The sequence below is a fragment of the Prionailurus viverrinus genome, chromosome B4 (genome assembly GCF_022837055.1).
Source record: "Prionailurus viverrinus isolate Anna chromosome B4, UM_Priviv_1.0, whole genome shotgun sequence".
NCBI classification, from domain to species: domain Eukaryota; kingdom Metazoa; phylum Chordata; class Mammalia; order Carnivora; family Felidae; genus Prionailurus; species Prionailurus viverrinus.
This window is the reverse complement of record NC_062567.1, coordinates 7,619,802-7,637,495: the sequence shown is the minus strand read 5'-3', so window position 1 is coordinate 7,637,495 and position 17,694 is coordinate 7,619,802. Positions and strand designations below refer to the sequence as shown.

General features: G+C 37.0%; 1 protein-coding gene and 1 non-coding gene across 6 annotated transcripts in view; one reads left to right on the top strand and one right to left on the bottom strand.

Annotated features, from left to right (window-relative positions):
• The window catches only part of USP6NL (USP6 N-terminal like), a 276,352-nt gene that overhangs the window by 128,302 nt on the left and 130,356 nt on the right, over positions 1–17,694 (top strand). The window lies entirely within an intron of this gene.
• On the bottom strand, positions 17,296–17,402 carry LOC125171412 (U6 spliceosomal RNA). The gene has a single exon (XR_007154324.1). It is a non-coding gene; the product is annotated as a U6 spliceosomal RNA (small nuclear RNA).

Genomic DNA, 17,694 nt, shown 5'->3' with positions numbered 1-17,694 from the left:
GGGTGGCTCAGTCTTGTTTTTGGCTCAGGTTGTGATCTCGTTGTTCATGGGTTCCAGTCCTACATTGGGCTCTGTGCTGACAGAGCACAGATTCTCTCCTTCTCCATCTGCCCCTCCCCTGCTTGGGACCTCTGTCACTCTCTCAAAATAAATAAATGAACATTTATATGTATACACATGTACATATACATATTCACATAAAAGCTGTTTAAGATGTCTTTTGAGTTTGAGGGTTTGAATGAGAGGTGGAAGAAAAGACTTGTAACCTGTAATGAATGAAAAAGAGTAGTAAGTACTTTTAAAAATAGTGTCAGGAAGAATCAAGTATAAATGAATTGACATCTGTGAACAGTATAATAAGAACACTTTAAAAGGCATAGCTTGATTCCTGGAAATCAGTAATGACCATAGGCCTGCCATTCAGAGCAGATCATGTAATGCAAACATGAAAGAGAAAGACTGCGTTCCAGACTTTCACTTCTATCTGCTTTTTGCTTGGTTGGTTTTTTGGTTTTTTGTTTTGTTTTTGTCAAATCAGAATTATCTTCAAACAGAAAAGAGAATTAGTCAGAAATGAGAGGTATTTGAAGCCCAGGGTAGGTTAGGGGATAACACCCTTTAAATTCAGGTCTTTGGGATTAAATGAGTTACAGACTCAGACTTTTTTGGAATAATTGTGAATAGTAAGAGTAGTAAAATACAGAGAAGATATCTGAAGACTGGACTCAAAGGAGCAATGGTAGATTCTGGTAACTAGAAACTATTGAATTTCATGATAATTGTAATCAGAATGCTAGCATGGTTTTATTAATAATGGCTTATGAATAGATTTAAAAGGAAATGATGATCTCTAGGAGCTTTTCTGGGTGTAAGAAGAACAAATTAATGTAAATTCCTTGCTGTCACTGAATAGACATCCCAAGGAAATGTTGCAAATAGGTTTTTGTTTTTGGTTTTACATTTCTTCTTTTTTAAAATTATTTTGGGGGAAAAATTGATATGTAACGTTATGTAAATTTCAGGTGTACAACATTGTAATTTGACATCTTTATGCCCCGCACAGTGATCAACACTAAAACTCTAGTTACCATCTCTCACCATACATATGACCCCTCTCCCCCATTTCACTCACCACCCCTCCACCCTCCTTCTTCTCTGGTGGCTATCAATCTGTCAATCTGTTCACTATGAGTTTGTGTTTTGTTTTGTTTGTTAATAGATTCCACATATGAGTGCAAATATATGTATTTTTCTTTATCTGACTTATTTCACTTAGCATAATACCTTCAATAGTCATCCCTATGTTGTTGCAAATGGCAGGATTTTATTCTTTTTAAGGGCTGAGTAGTAGTCCATTGTGTCTGTATGCCACATCTTCTTTATCTGTTTGTCCATTGAAGGATGCTTAGCCTGTTCTCATTTCTCAGCTATTGTAAATAATGCATTGAAATCAGTGGTGCATATATCTTTCTGAATCAGTGTTTTTGTATTCTTCAGATAATCTCCCAGAAGTGGAATAGCTGGATGAATAGCTGGATAGTATGGTAGTTCTTTTCTTAATTTTTTGAGCAAACTCCCTACTGTTTTCCATAGTGGCTGCACCAGTTTACATTGCCATCAACAGTGGATAAGGGTTCCCTTTTCTACACATCTTCTCTGTCACTTGTTATTTCTTGTCTTTTTGATAATAGCATTCTATCCAGTGTGATCTAATATCTCATTGAGGTTTTGGTTTGTATTTTCCTAATAATTAGTGATGTTGATCATCATCGCATGAATGTATTGGCCATTTGTATGTCTTCTTTGGAAAAATGTCTGTTCAGACCCTCCCATTTTTAAATTGGATTATTTGTGTTTAAGCTATTCAGTTATATGAGTTCTTAATATATTTTGGATATTAATCCCTTATTGGATATCTGATTTGCAAAAATTTTCTCCCATTCAGTAGGTTCCTTTTCATTTTGATGATTGTTTTCTTTTACTGTGCAGAAGCTTTTTAGTTTGAGGTAATTCCATTTGTTTATTATTGCTTTTGTTTCCCTTGCCTTTGGAGTCACCTCCACAAAAATATTGCTAAGACCAGTGCCAAGGAGCTTACTGTTAGTTTTCTTCTAGGAATTTTATGGTTACAGGTCTTGCATTCAAGTCTTTAATTCATTTTGACAGAATTTTTGTGTGTAGTATAAGATAGTGGTCTAGTTTATCATTCTTTTGCATGTGGTTGTCCAGTATTCTCAACACCATTTCTCGAAGAGACAGTCCTTTATTCACTGTATGTTCTTGGGTCCTTTGTCGTAAATTAATTGTCCATGTATGTGCAGGTTTAATTTTGGGCTCTCGATTATGTTCCATTGATCTGTGTATCTGCTTTTATACAAATACCATACTGTTTTGATAACTGTAACTTTGTAGTGTAGTTTGAAATCAGGGAGCATACCTCTAGCTTTGTTCTTCTACGTCAAGATTGTTTGGCTTCAGGTGGCTGCACACAAATTTTAGAATTATTTGATCTAATTCCATGAAAGATGACATTGGAATTTTGAGAGGTGTTGCATTGAACCTGTAGATTGCATTGGGTAGTGTGGATATTTAAACAATATTAACTCTTCTAATCCATGAGCAAGAATATCTTTTCAATTATTTGTGTCTTCTTCAGTTACTTTCATCAGTGCTCATTGTTTTCAATGTACAGGCTAGATTTTACCTCCTGGGACTGATTTTACCTCAGTCGGTTAAGCGCCTGACTTCAGGTCATGATCTCACAGTTTGTGGGTTTGAGCCCCGCGTCGAGCTCTGTGCTGACAGCTCAGAGCCTCGAGCCTGCCAGGAGCCTGCTTCGGATTCTGTGTCTCCATCTCTCTGCCCCTCCCCTGCTTGACTGTGTGTGTGTGTGTGTGTGTGTGTGTGTGTGTGTGTGTGTGTAAAGTAAATAAACATTAAAAAAATTTTCACCACCTTGATTAAATTTATTCCTAGGTATTTTATTCTTTTTGATGCAGTTATAAATGGGATTGTTTTCTTAATATCACTTTCTGATAATTTATTATTAGTGTATAGGAATGCCATAGATTTCTGTATGTTTATTTTGTATCCTGTTACTTTACTGAATTTATTTATTAATTCCGTGAGTTTTTTGATGTCATCTTTAGGGTTTTCTGTATATAGTCTTAGGTCATCTGAACATAGTGATAGTTGTGCTTCTTCTGGTCCTACTTGGATGCCTTTTATTTCTTTTTCTTGCCTGATTGTTGTGGGTAGGACTTCCAGTACTCTTCTGAGTAAAAGTGGTGAGAGTGGACCTCCTTGTCTTGTTTTTGATTGTAGGGGAAAAGCTTTTAGCTTTTCACCATTGAGTATGATGTTAGCTGTGGGTTTGTCATATATCCTTTATTTTATTGAGGTCCATTCCCTCTATATCCATTTTGTTGAGAGGTGTTTTTGTTTTTGTTTTTGTTTAGCTTTATTCATTTGTTTTGTAAGAGAGAGTGCATGAGCAGGAGAGGGGCAGAGGCAGAGGCAGAGGGAGAGGGAGAGAATCCCAAGCAGGCTCCACCGTGTGGAGCCTGAAGCAGAGCTCTATCCCACAACCCTGACTCATGACCTGAGGCAAAATCAAGAATCAGATGTTCAAGTGACTGAACCACCCAGGTGCCCCTGTGAAATCACTGAAGTGATTATAAGGTTGTTATACTTCATTTTGTTAAGGTGGTGTATTATGCTGATTGATTTGTAGATGTTAAACCATCCTTGCATCCTTGGAATAAATTCTGCTTGATCATGGTGTATGATCCTTTTAATGTATTGTTGAATTTGATTTGCTCTTTTGTTGTGGATTTTTGCATCAATGTTCATCAATGCTCTTGGCCTGTAATTTTGTTTTGTTGTGTCCTTATCTAGTTTGGGTATCAGGGTAATGGTTGCCTCATAAAATGAGAAAGTATTCCCTTTTCTTCGTTTTTTTTTTTTTTTTTTTTTTTTTGGAAGAGTTTGAGAAGGATAAGTATTAAATCTTCTTTGAATGTTTGGTAGAATTTACCAGTGAGGCCATCTGGTCTTGGACTTTTGTTTGGTGGGAGGTTTTTGATTACTGATGCAATCTCCTTACTAGTAATTGGTCTGTTTAGGTTTTCTCTTTCTTCAGGATTCAGTCTTGAAAGATTATGTTTCTAGGAATTTATCCATTTCTTCTATAGTGCCCAGTTTGTCTGTATAATTGTTCCAATAGTCTCTTATTGATCCTTTGAGTTTTTGTGGCGTCACTTGTAAGTTCTCTTTCAAACAAACATTTGTTAGAGAGGGCTCTAATTAATTAATTCGTTTCATTGATTCATTGATTTTTTTTTTTTAAGTTTCTCTTGTATTTATTTCTGCTTTAATCCTTATCATTTTATTCCTTTTACTGACTTTGGGCTTTTCCCCCTACTAGCTCCTTTACATGTTAAGTTAGGTTGTTTATTTGAGATTTTTCTTGTTTCTTGAGGTAGGTCTGTATCACTACAATCTTCCTTCTTAGAATAACTTTTGTTGCATTCCATATATTTTAGTGTGTCATATTTCTGTTTTAATTTGTCTCTAGGTATATTTTTTATTTCTTTGATGACCCATTGGTTGTTCATAACATGTTTAATTTCTACATTTTTGTGTTTTTTCCAGTTTTATTTTCGCAATTGATTTCTAATTTTATACCACTGTGGTTGAAGAAGATGCTTGATATGATTTGAGTCTCCTTGAATTTTTGGAGACTTGTTTTATAACCCTACATATTGATCTGTTTTGGAGAATGTCCCATGGCACTTGAGAAGAATGTGTATTCTGTTGCTTTGGGAAGGAATGTCCTGTATATGTCTATAAAGTCCATCTGGTCTAATGTGTCACTTAAGACTGATGTTTCTCTTTTAATTTTTTGTTTTGATTTATCTATTAATGTGAGTGAGGTGTTAAAGTTTGCTACTTTATCAGATTTCTCCTTTTAGGTCTGTTAAATTTGCTTTATATATCTTGGTTGCATGTATATGTGTTGCATGCCTACATACTTATATATGGTATACCTTCTTGTTGGGTTGATTCCTTTATCATTTTGTAATGGCCTTCTTTACTATTACAGTCTTTGTTTTAAAGTCTATTTTTTCTGCCATGAATATAGCTACTCCAGCTTTCTTTTCATTTCTATTCGCATGGAATATCCTTTTTCAGTCTGTGTGTGTTCTTCTGATGTGAGTCTCTTGTAGATAGCATATAGATATTTTTTAATTCACTCAGCCATTCCATGTCTTTTTATTGGAGAATTTAATCTATTTATATTCAAAGTAATTATTGATAAAGTAATTATTGATAGAGATATACTTCTTGCCATTTTGTTCACTGTGTTTTGGCTGTTTTCATACCTCTTGTCTGTTCCTTTCTTTTTCTCTTTCTCTCTTGACCTGTGGTTTGATGGCTTTCTTTAGTGTTATGTTTAGATTCTTTTGTTACTTTCTTTTATGTATTTACCATAAGTTTTTGCTTTGTGGTTACTGTGAGGTTCACATATATCTTCTTCTGTATATATGATCTGATTTTAGTTAAATTTGAGTACATTCTAAAACTTTACATGGTTTTCTCCATGCCCTGCACATCTTCTATTTTTTTGTCCTATTTTACATCTTTTTATGTATCTCTTAACTAATTACTGTAGTTTTAGTTACTTTTGCTATTTTTGTCTTTTAACCTCCATATTTGCTCTATAAGTTACTGGTCTGCTACCTTTACTATATATTTACCTATTCTATTCTAGTAAGGGTTTTACTTTTGGATGTTTTCTTGTTATTAATCAGTGCCATTTCTTTTTGGTTTAGGGAACTCTCTTTAACATTTCTTGTAAGACCAGTTTAGTGGTAATACTCCTTTAGTTTTTGTTTATGTGGAAAATGCGTGATCTCTCCTTCAATTCTGAAGGATAAGTCTTGCCAGGTAGAGAATTCTTGGAAGTTGGAAGTTTTTTCATTTTAGCCTTTGAATATGTCATGCCACTCTCTTCTGGCCTTCTGAATTTCTGCTGAAAAATCTCCTTTAGCCTCATGGGATTTCCTTTGTGTGTAATTAAGATTCTCTCTTTATCTTTTAACTTTTACCATTTTATTTATTTATGATTTTTTATTTAAAAAATTTTTTTTAATGTTTATTTATTTTTGACAGAGAGACAGAGTACGAGTGGGGGAGGGGCAGAGAGAGAGGGAGACACAGAATCCCAAGCAGGCTCTAGGCTCTGAGCTGTCAGCACAGAGCCCGACATGGAGCTCGAACCCACAGACCATGAGATCATGACCTGAGCCAAAGTCGGATGCTCAACTGACTGAGCCACCAAGGCGCCCCTTTATTATTTTTTTTAATTATTGTTATTATTTATTTATTTTTTTTTTTGAGAGAGAGAGACAGAGTGTGAACAGGGGAGGAGTAGAGAGAGAGGGAGATACAGAATCCAATGCTGTCAGCACAGAGCCCAACACCGGCTTGAAACCCACAAACTGTGAGATCATGACCTGAGCTGAAGTTGGACACTTAACCTACTGAGCCACCCAGGCATCCCTAACTTTTACCATTTTAATTATAATGTGTCTTAATGTAGATCACTTTGTGTTCATCTTTTTTGGAACTCTCTGGGCTTCCTGGACCTGTATGTCTGTATGTCTGTTTCATTCTTCAGATTAGGAAAGTTTTCAGCTATTTCTTGAAATACGTTTTCTGGCCCTTTTTCTTGCTCCTCTCCTGGGATCTCTATAATGTGATTGTTAGTCTCCTTGATGTTGTCACAAAAGTCCCATAAGTTATCTTTGTTTTATAGAAATTCTTTTTCTTCTTGCTGTTCTTTCTGGATGAGTTCTGTTGCTTTGTTTTCTGGCTCACTGACTTGATCTTTGCTCCATCCAGTCTGCTCTTGAATTCCTCTAGTTTTTTTCAGTTCAGTTATTGTATTCTTCAGCTCTGTAACTTCTGTTTGGAACTTTATTATATTTTTTATCTCTTTGTTGAGGATCTCACTGTGTTCATCCATTCTTCTCCTGAGTACGGTAAGCATCTTTATGACCATTACTTTGAACTCCTTTTGGGTAGATTGCTTATCTCCATTTCATTAATGTCTTTGCCTGATGTTTTTTTCTTGTTCTTTCTTTGGGATATATTCCTCTGTCTTTTCATTTTGCTTCTTTGTGCTTGTTTTTATGTATTAGACAAATCAACTGCTTTTCCCAGTCTTGAAGGAATGACCTTGTGTAGGAGATTTGATGGTGGAACCCAGAAGCGCAACCCTGTCTCACCAGCCGAGCTGGACACCCAAGGGGTGTTCCCTGTGTGGGCTGCATGCACTCATCTCATGTGGCATAGGGGTGGGCAGGGCTGGCACCTGGCCCAGCTGTGATTTGCTGGATGTGCTGTACGGGTGGATGGGTTTTCAATTGGGTGCCTCACCGGCTCTAACAGGTTAGAGAGATAGCTCCAAGATGGAGCCTGCTGGTGCTGACATTAGCAAGGTAGGATGGGGTTGCAAATATGGCACCCACTAGTGTCTCCATCCCTGGAGAAAATCGCAGTGGTTTCCTGCCTGTCTGGCAGGTGCTTTAAAATTGACAAGTGGGTCTCCACATATGATTTAGGCACTTTTCAAACTGGTGTGTTTGCACTGGGTCCTGTGGTGAATGAGTCTATATAAGAGCTCCTTAAGAGTGGGTTCTCCATTCCCTATAGTTTTATTGCTTTCCTGGATATAATCCCTGTTGGTTTTCAAAGCCCAGTGATTAGTGTATCTCCTTTCATTCAGGATCTAAGGGTTGAGTGCCTGATGTGGAGTACAAATCCCTCACTTGTCAGGGAAAAGTTCTGTATTCTTGAAATCCCTTCTGAGTGTGGTTTTTCTTTGCTTTGCCCCCTCCCCTGCCCCCTCCCCCCTCCCCCTCCCCTCCTCCCCCCTCCCCCCCTCCCCCTCCCCCCCCTCCCCCTCCCCCTCTCCCTCTCTCTCTCTCTCTCTCTCTCTCTCTCTCTCTTCTCCTCTCCTGCCTTTCCAGTTCTTGATGCTGTCATTTTTGTTCTTTGTTGTGAAGGCTCTTTTCGTCTATTTTTCTGGTCTTTCTCAGAGGAAATTATTCCATAAGTAGTTACATATTTGCTGTATCCATGGAAGGGAGGGAGTTCAGGATCTTAATATGCTGCTGTCTTGAGCCAGCCTACCAGAAGATAGCTTTTATTTGGGTGTTAGAAATGTATTTGATAAAGTCTTATTTGATGTCCCCACAGACTACAAGAAAAAAATAGGTTTTGTAAGGATTTATATTTGATTGATGGATCATATTTAATTAATTCATTTATGTCAGAGTCAAGGTCTTTGCTAATATGTCCTAGGATCTTAACTTATTCAGCAGTTTTTCAGTGGCCAGGGTGAAATTTCATTGTAATCATTTGGTTTGTGAAGGAAGAAAGAGGGTACAATGTTGATAGAGATAGCAAAAGTAAGGTTATGAAATTAAGTTTTGTCAAGATCTTTTGAGGCTAGAATGATAGACCAAAGTGAAGACTAGATTAAACATGATAAAATGTCATGTTCTACACCGTGATCAAGATAGCCCCTAAGAGAGGACTGAGGGATTTCAATGAAGTGTGTGCTAAATACGAGTCCATTAAATGGACTCCCAGCCAGGAAAGAAAAGTGAATGATTTAGTTGCAGATCAAGAAGGGTAACAGAGCTGTTATTTTCCTCACATCAGACCTGTCTTGGATATTTGGGTGTCACATTTCAAGGGGGACTTTAATAAAATGTCATGTGTCGAACAGTGTGAATATCTCAGTGGTTTGTATTTATAGGCTTATCATGTGGAAAAGTCTAATTTTTTTTAGAGCTGAAAGGAAGACATTTCTAATAATAATTAGAACATTTCAAGATGGAATGGGCTGACTTGTGAGCTTGGAAGATTTTCGTCTCTGGAGGCATTAAAGGAGAAATTCTGTGACAACTTATTAAGAACGTCATCAAGGGGATGTTAACATTTGTGGGAAGCTGAGCTAGATACCCTTGAAGATCCTTTACAATTCCTTTAATGTGTGTGTGTTTTTTTTTACATAAAATTTTGCTTTGATACCTCCACAGTCAGTTTTTATCAATCTTGTCCTTAAAACTTTATTAATAATAAATACCCTATTTTACATGGCCCTTAAAGTAATGCTTTTATGAACCCAGTTAAATGTGAGGTTCACAAGAATTCTACGAGTTGGGCAGGAGATGTCTTACGGTTTTTAAGCAGCTATATCTTAGTGATTGAGTGTGTGGCTTCTGGATCCCCGAGCATCTGGGCTCTTCCACCTGCCATAAGACCTTTGGAAATATGTGCCCCTCTTTCCTCATCTGGGGTTTGGTGATGCATTATTCTATATATATGGTGCCTACACCATAGGGTTGTTTGAGTTTATGATCGTATGATCATATGCTTGAGAATATATGCTTAGAACATTATCATATGCTTGGAACAGTATCTGACATGCAGGAAACATTTAGTAAATCTTAGCTAGTCCTCTTGTCATTTTTTTTATTTTACAGGTGAGGAAACTGACGCTCACGCAGGTTGTAACTTGCCCAAGTTTACGTCAATAATAAGTGGTAGAATTGTTAAGAATTCTGTTGGGGGGCACCTAGGTGCTTAACCGACTGAAGCGTTTGACTTCGGCCCAGGTCATGATCTTATACGGTTTGTGGGTTTGAGCCCCACATCAGGCTCTGTGCTGATAGCTCGGAGCCTGGAACCTGCTCTGGATTCTGTGTCTCCCTCTCTCTCTCTGCCCCTCCTCCACTTGCACTCTTTCCCTTTCTCTCAAAAATAAATAAACATTTAAAGGGAATAATTCTGTTGAACTGAACAAAAACAAAATCAGAAATGGAGTAAAATTACCGATATATGGACTAAAATTGTACTAATTTGTATAACAGTATTGATTTCATTTTAATTTGTTAAATGAATCATCGGGCTGTTGTGAATCTATTACTATAGATTTTGGGGAAAGCTCTGGTTTGCATATGTTTACATATATACACACATTCCAGACATGATTCAGTAAGAAAATGCTTTCTAAAGCATATTGTAAATAAAGAAAACTACACTTTCCAAAAGATTTATGGTGCTTGATAGCATTTAAAAGGAAATAGTTAACTTTGGTTTGTGTTGGCATTCCAGTATACTTGCTAAGCAATTTGAGCTTCTTATTTCTAGATGTGCTGTTAAGATTTCTAGAGGGATATAAGTCAAACTGAAGGCATCTCCTAGAAGAAAAGTCCAAATTGGCTCTTATTTATAGGGTTGAACAAAAATGATCTCACTAAAACTCTGTTCTACCTTTAATCACCTCTTATAATAATTAATTTATAAAATGCTCTGTAGTTTTCTAGTCATGTGAGAGACAGTTTACATGGTATAGTAACATAGTTGTCCTCTGCAGATTGTATGATGTGCTTTAAGAAAGATTTTCACTTTTGCCTTTCTCTTCTTGGCTGGCAAGGTCCTGTGGGGAACACATCTCTTATGGTAATGATTCTTTTATTCATTTACAAGGTTGTAAACATCTTGAGGGCAGATATTGTGTCTTAATAATCTATGTTTCTCAGTACTTGCGAAGAGCCTTTGTCTATAGTGAGTTTGTGAAATTGTCAAAGCATTGATGGTTTTATTGGAAACCTAAGAACTCATTAGATTGGCTGTATTACAAATAGTCCGTTAAAGTAATATAAGCCATTTGTCAGCAAGTTTATTAAAGTTATGTTCTTGAAAAGAACTGCTGTAGGCAAAACTGCATTTGACAAATCAGTGTCATATGGAAAATAAGAGTTTAAAGGAAAAAAATACTCTCTAAAAGGCTTTAAAGGCATTTCAAGAACACTGTAAATGAGAGTTCTATGAGACATCTATTTCAAAAACAACCTAGATTTGTCAGCAGTAAAAATCACATTGAGTAAGTAAGTCAATTGATTAGAAAAGTTGTAGAGTGATCTGCTGAGGCAGATTTTCCTGTAAATTTTATTTGGCTTGTATGCTTTTCTTTTCTTTCTTTCTTCCTGTTTTTGTTTGTTTGTTTGTTTGTTTGTTTTGTTTTAAGTAAGCTTTCTGCCCAACATGGGGCTTGAACTCACAATCCTGAAATCAAGAGTTGCACACTCGACCAACTTGGGCAGCCCACCCCCTCTTGTATTTATTTTAAAGTGTTTGAACTAGTCTATAACAGCCTAAAATTTAATGCCTTAGCATTTATATTATCCTTTAATTTTTACATTTCTCAGTAAAATACTGACTCCTTTCCAAATCATTGTGATGGTTAAAGACATGTTTCTCTGGACCTGGTTTTCTATTCATATATTGAGAAGGTGGGATATATATTCTTAATTTCCCCTTTCTGTACCATCACAGCCCCTCTGCCTGGATGGCCTGCTAGAGGAGAAAGTGCTAATTGGTTTTCTTGTGATTATGGGAAAGAAATAGTTACGCACTTGGCACAGTTTTCATCTCTTTGAATTTACATTCTTCCTTTCCTTCCTTTAGAGCAGTAAAGAAAACTGGAAGAGATGAAGGCATTCATTTCATTGTAAAAGCTGAGGTGACCTTGTACTTGACTCTCTTCATGTTTCAGGTCCCTGCAGGCTAGAATGAGGGTGTGGTAGAGAAGGGAACTTTTGCTGTCAAGGGAGCTGTGCTGGAGTAGAATTTAATCTTCAATCTCCTGAGGAGGGGTTTTTCTCCTAACATTAATTATCTTTACAGTTGTTAAGAATTTTATGCCTGTCTGTCTGTCTGTCTGCATGTATGTATTTAAAGTTGGGTATGGAGTCCAATATGGGGCTTGAACTCACGACCCTGAGATCAAGACCCTAGCTGAAATCAAGAGTTGGGCACTTAATTGACTGAGCCACCCAGGTACCCCCCAGATTTTTACTTTTATGTTTTGATAAGGTGGTACATGTACATAGTAAACAATTCAAGATGCACTAAAGGTTATGCATTGAAAAATAAGTGTCCTTTCCATTCACCTACCTAGTTTTAAGTTCCCCAGGGCAGCCACTGTTAATTTTGTGTATTTCTGTGTATCCCTAACCCCCGACAGGGTGTTATATTCACTATTCTGAACCTTGCTTTTTTTCCCCTACTTACAGTGTATCTTGGAAATGAATCCAAATCAGTGTGTAATTTTGCCATGTGATTTTTAATAGCCAAATTGATGGACATTTATATTGTTTCCAGTCTTTTTCGGTAGATTAAGAAGTTGGTCATGCTTATTTACTTGTAAAAGAGGAATTTGGGTTGCTGTTATAAATGTATTCTGTAACTTCAGATGGTATACTCAATGAGTATGAAGGAGACAGTGCTCTCTAAGAAATGTTTTCCTCAATGAGAAGGGTGGCAGGTCCTTTATAATCAGTCTCCTTGGAGAATGGTGATATTTCATGTGGAGATTGGTATAACTCATCAAGTACAGTATTCTCGAAGAGGCTCCCCCCGCCCCCTTACTCGTGTCTTTGAGTTTTACTCTTTAACTGCTGTATATAAAAAATTCATATAGAGTCTGATTGAACCTGTCTATAAGTTTTGGGCCAGGCAATCGAGTGACGTTGGGATGGGGGTGGGATGTTTAGGTTACAGTAAAAACCTGGGTAGGAATTTTCAAGATATCCAGACAAGGTATTATCTGCAGCTCAGTGGCAGCCCATCCCTTTCTTTCGTGGGTCAGTTGCATCTAAGTTATTGGTTGTTTTTTTTTTTTTTTTTTTAAATTCTGACTATAATGGTGCTGTTTTCTTTGGAGATCTACATTCCACGGCTTTTTTTCTTAAATATATTCCGTTCTGGGAAAATAATGTAGATGGTGGAATATATACATATCGAAGGGATGTGTATTCAGATGTGCTTAGATTTGTTTTTAAAATTGGCTTTTTGAGCAGAATTTGCATCATTAAAAAAAGGTTTACAGTTGCCATTATCTTAGTCACTTAATTCTGAATGACTCAGGTCTTGATGAATGAATACCCAAGTAATGATGTTATGTTAGTAGTATCAGAACGGAAGATACTAATTTGTACTATGTTTATTTTGCTTTCTTATGGCCTCAAACTAATGTCTCCTTTTGTTATTTTCCTGCACACACCTAACTTTTGCCCACGGAGATTGCCTTCTGCTCCAGCTGTGTGGGTGGGATATTATGAAAAAGAAGAAGGAGAAGGAGAAATGATACAAGTTGGAAGACATGTCTTTTTTACCCCAACAGTGAATGTGACTGTTGAGGTATGTGCTCTTGAGATAGGTGTACCTGGTGCTGTGGACTATGGCTTTTTATTAACATTCCGTGGCTTTCTGTCCTTGTCCAAATGGTAAGTTTCTACCGTTCTTTTGAGGCCTGGCTAAGATGTTGCTTTGTAGGTGAAGTCTTTTTCTGACTTTGCTTTTTTCCTATTAACATCTCTGTGGATTCTAAAAAGACATCTATTAAGGGGAGTTTATTACATATTTACAGTGGATTCTTTATGTGTCTGATCCCCTTAGGGGACTGTGATCTGTATGAAGAATTACATTTTGTCCCTATTTATATTCACAGTGGCAGTAAATGGCGTTCAGTAATTTTTGAATTAATGAATCTAAGAAAACTTAATCCATCTCATTTTTTCTGAGGGAAAGCTGGTCTTTATATTCTTACTCTGACCTTTACTCACTTACATGACTTATTATTTGGTATTCCAAGTGGAAGTTTTAGGTGTTCATAGAGATAGGGGAGTATTATTTTGATGGCTAGATAACTTTCTTCAAAAATTGTTTTATAGCTTTCCATCTAAAACCTCATAAGAGAACTGGGGAGCAAGTTTGTTTTCCAGACATTGTACTATTTTATTAAAAAGCTTAAGATGTGTTTGGGAAAAATGTTTTTTTTAACTTTCTAACTAATTAATGTCCTCTTTACATTAAAAAAGAGTTCTTATGTTAAAAAAATATTTTAGGGTTGCTTGGGTGGCTCAGTTGTTTGAGCGTCTGACTCTTGATTTCAGCTTGGGTCATGTTCTCACAGTCATGGTCTCATGGTTGTGGGATCGAGCCCTGCATTGGGCTCTGTGCTGAGCATGGAGCCTGCTCTCTCTCCCTCTCTTTCTGCCCCTCTCCCACTCTCATGCACATACACATGCATGCACTCTCTCAGAATAAATGAACATTTACAAAATACATATATATTTTGTAATAAAAGTAACTTAAGCTTTAGTTAATGACCACTCAGAAAAAAATGTAAAAGTGTAAGAAGAAAATATAATTATATGCAGTTCCTCCTGTCAGACGCTCAGAAATTAAAACATTTGTTAACATTTGGTGCATTTCGTTCTTATCTTTTTTTTTTTTTTTTTTAAGATTTTAGTTTCAGCTGATCTCCACACCCAGTGTAGACACAACCCCAAGGTCAGTAATTGCATGCTCCATCAACCGAGCCAGCCAGGTGCCCCTCATTGTTGTCTTTTTTCTGTTCATGGATTTTTTTGTTTGTTTAGTTTTTCACGGCAGTTGATGATTTATTGTTTTCTTGTTTGGCATTGAAGTAACTTTAGTCTTCACGTGGCACACTTCTGGTGAAACGTATCATTTAAGACCTCTGTAGATCACATCTAAGGGGTTGATATTGTGTTACCTTAGCAAATCAGAAATGCTTCCAAAATATTACTCGCTTTCTTTTTGAGGCCATTAAATTTTGTGTTCTGCTTTGGTTTTATTTCACTCCCACATAGGGATTTGGTGTTTGTGAAATGACTAGAGAAAAACAAAGCTACTTTGAAAGGCACTAGGGAGGCATCTAGGTGCCCTCATTGACCAGGTAACTCACTTTCGTGCACATAGTCCATGACTCAGATTCATGCCTGAGGAAAACTGCCAGTTGTTACATGTGATGGCCCTTGGGCATGTTGAAACTGATGAAACATTAAAATTTTTCAGATGCCAAGGGTGAGAGCTGGAGTGTTTGTACAACATTATATACTACAAGTTGCCCGTAGTAGATGTGTTGAAAATACTGTTTTTTAAAGTTTGATTACTTTAGAATTAATGAATCTTCACTCTGAAGAACTTATGAGTTATATGTAGGAGAAAAAAAGATATGGTCAAAAGAGTTTGAAAAATAATAAATGTAGGACTGGGTTATATTGAATAGAGGGTATGGATCAAAGGCAACTAACAAACATTGGTGGGGAGCCCATGTTTCCCTGTTCCCTGCTCGGGTCTGGTGATTGTTACCTAGTAAAGCATTAAAAAAATAGGTTTAATTTTATCAGTATTTTAGCTGCTCCAATGTAACATTTGGAAATTTTTATTTGCTTGCTTATAAGTATAAATCAGTTCCTAGGTAATTACATTTTGGCAGCTTTGTAGTATCAGTGGATTGAAACTTTGGAAACTTGGGTATGTGAAAGTGCACGGAAATAAGTAATTTTGGGAAGTCATCATTTTCGGATCTTGGAAGAGTTTTGTCTTTATTGGAGGAGGAGATTCACTTGTGGAAACACAGCCAACACATGGAGGGCTGATCACACTGACTCCGGTAACCCACTTCCTGGTTATGGTGCGTTAGTTTCTTGGTAGCTTATACCTTATTAATTTACAGATACACAGATATATTCTCTCTCTCTCTTCTCTTTTGTAACATAATGGGCAAGAGGACAGGCTTTGGAGCCTTCCAGATGTGGCTTTGACACTTAACGTAGCCTTGGACAAGTTTCATTTTTCTCACCTATAAACTGAATGGTAATAGGGCTCTTTGAACATTCAGTGAGATATTGTGTGTGCCTAGCACAGTGCCCGATGGGTAATGAGAGCTCAACAGTGTGAGGTCTTAATAAGCAAATTCTTCTTCCTTCCCCAGCAGCCTTGGTTTTCTCCACAGCTTCTGGCCAGTTTTCTCTTCAAAAACACCTCCGTGGCTTCCTGTTGACTGAAGGGCACTTCCTTGGTCTCTTGCCCTGATTTAATGCTACTTTGAGGATCCCTGTTAACAGAGTCACTTGACAAACCTTTGTTCATTCGCTTGCCATTTGACGTATCCAAAGATTATGTGGAGTGATTAAGAGTGCCCTGGGGCCTTCTTGCCTTGGTCTGAATGCCACTTCTGTAACTTCAGTGCTGTGTGATCTTTTCAAGTTAATTAACCTAACAATTTTCTTTCTGCTAAACGAACAATAATGATACCTACCTTATAGTTTTGATGTGAGGTCATTCGACAAAATAACGTACAGGAGGTGTTTAGATTGTACAGAATAAATGCTAGCTGTTATTATGAGCCAGGCTCTCCGTTGGTACTTAGGTTATTTAGTCTCCTCATCATCAGTGACTTTCATATGTGTATAGATAGCACTTTTGATATTTGTTATGTAAAATAAGTCTTACACAAGGCTCCCCAACACAAAATTATTGCCACAATAATGGTAACCACGTGAAGAATGTGTGCTTCATTAAACATACGTGCACATGTGAGATACTCTTACATGATGTTCTCAGGAGTTGTCAGGTGAGATGTGGTGAGTGCAGCTATATGATGAGAATTCCATGGTGCTGGGCTTGGAGATTATGGCACTCTTTTTTTTTGTTGTTGTTAAATAATTGAATGAATGACAGCTTCAGCATGATATGAACACTTATATTTATTATTTTCCAAGTTGCTGGCTTTCAGTGGCCTTATATTCTGATTTGGACCTAAGGGCCATTCAGGGACCAAATAATACTTGCATTGTTAATACTTTTAAAACATGTATTAAGGTAATTCTTTCTGTGTGTTACTCTGTTGTTCTAGGTGATACTGAGTTCTTGTTTTTGTATGCCATGCTGGGTTCAGTTTGTTTTTTGCACGTCATTTTTGATTTAAATAGTAGAAAAGTTACTATTGGGTCGAGAAGAAGGTTTGCCAAATTATCTGTGGAATTAGTTATGTACTGTTAGGGTGGGCATTCTCTGAACCCTCTTCCGTCCCCTTTGTTGGGTATGTGATCTACGAGAATCTGCTGTAATTGCATCATTTCTTGTTAGCTCCCATTGGGCTGAATTCAGCATGAACTTGTAGTGAACATAACTGCATGCTTACAGTTCTGAATGAGCCGGAAGAGTTGTGAAGGTCAAGTAAATGCATTAGATTCAACAGAATTCTTCCCATAAACATGGAAATTAATTGTGAGGGCCTTTGAGTTAGTATCTACGAAACACCTGAAGTATTTTAGCAGAGTTAACTTTAGTATACATTTGGTGATTTGCCTGTCAAATATTTTTGCAGGCTTTTTCTTTTCTCTTTTGGAACGCTTCATGAGTTTCATGCATCCTTGTGCAGGGGCCATGCTAAATCTTCTCTGTATTGTTCCAACTTTTAGTCTACATGCTGCCAAAGCGAACACTGCATGTTTCTTGATCGTTTCCTATTATCCTAAAACATACAGCTTAAAATATAATAGAGGAGTACAGTTGCTTAGAGGGGTCACAAAGACTGTTCGTATAAGTGGTTCTTGGATTCTCTGTATCATTGGACTCCATTTTGCACAAATAGTAGACAAAGTCAGTTTCGTAAGTTTAGAAGGCTACTAGAAAGCAGAAAGCAACTGTTAAGAATCCACAGGAATCACAAATAGATTTGTTTCTGAGAAAATAAATATAAGGACTAGCAGAAATGAGAAGAAATATAAAGATGAT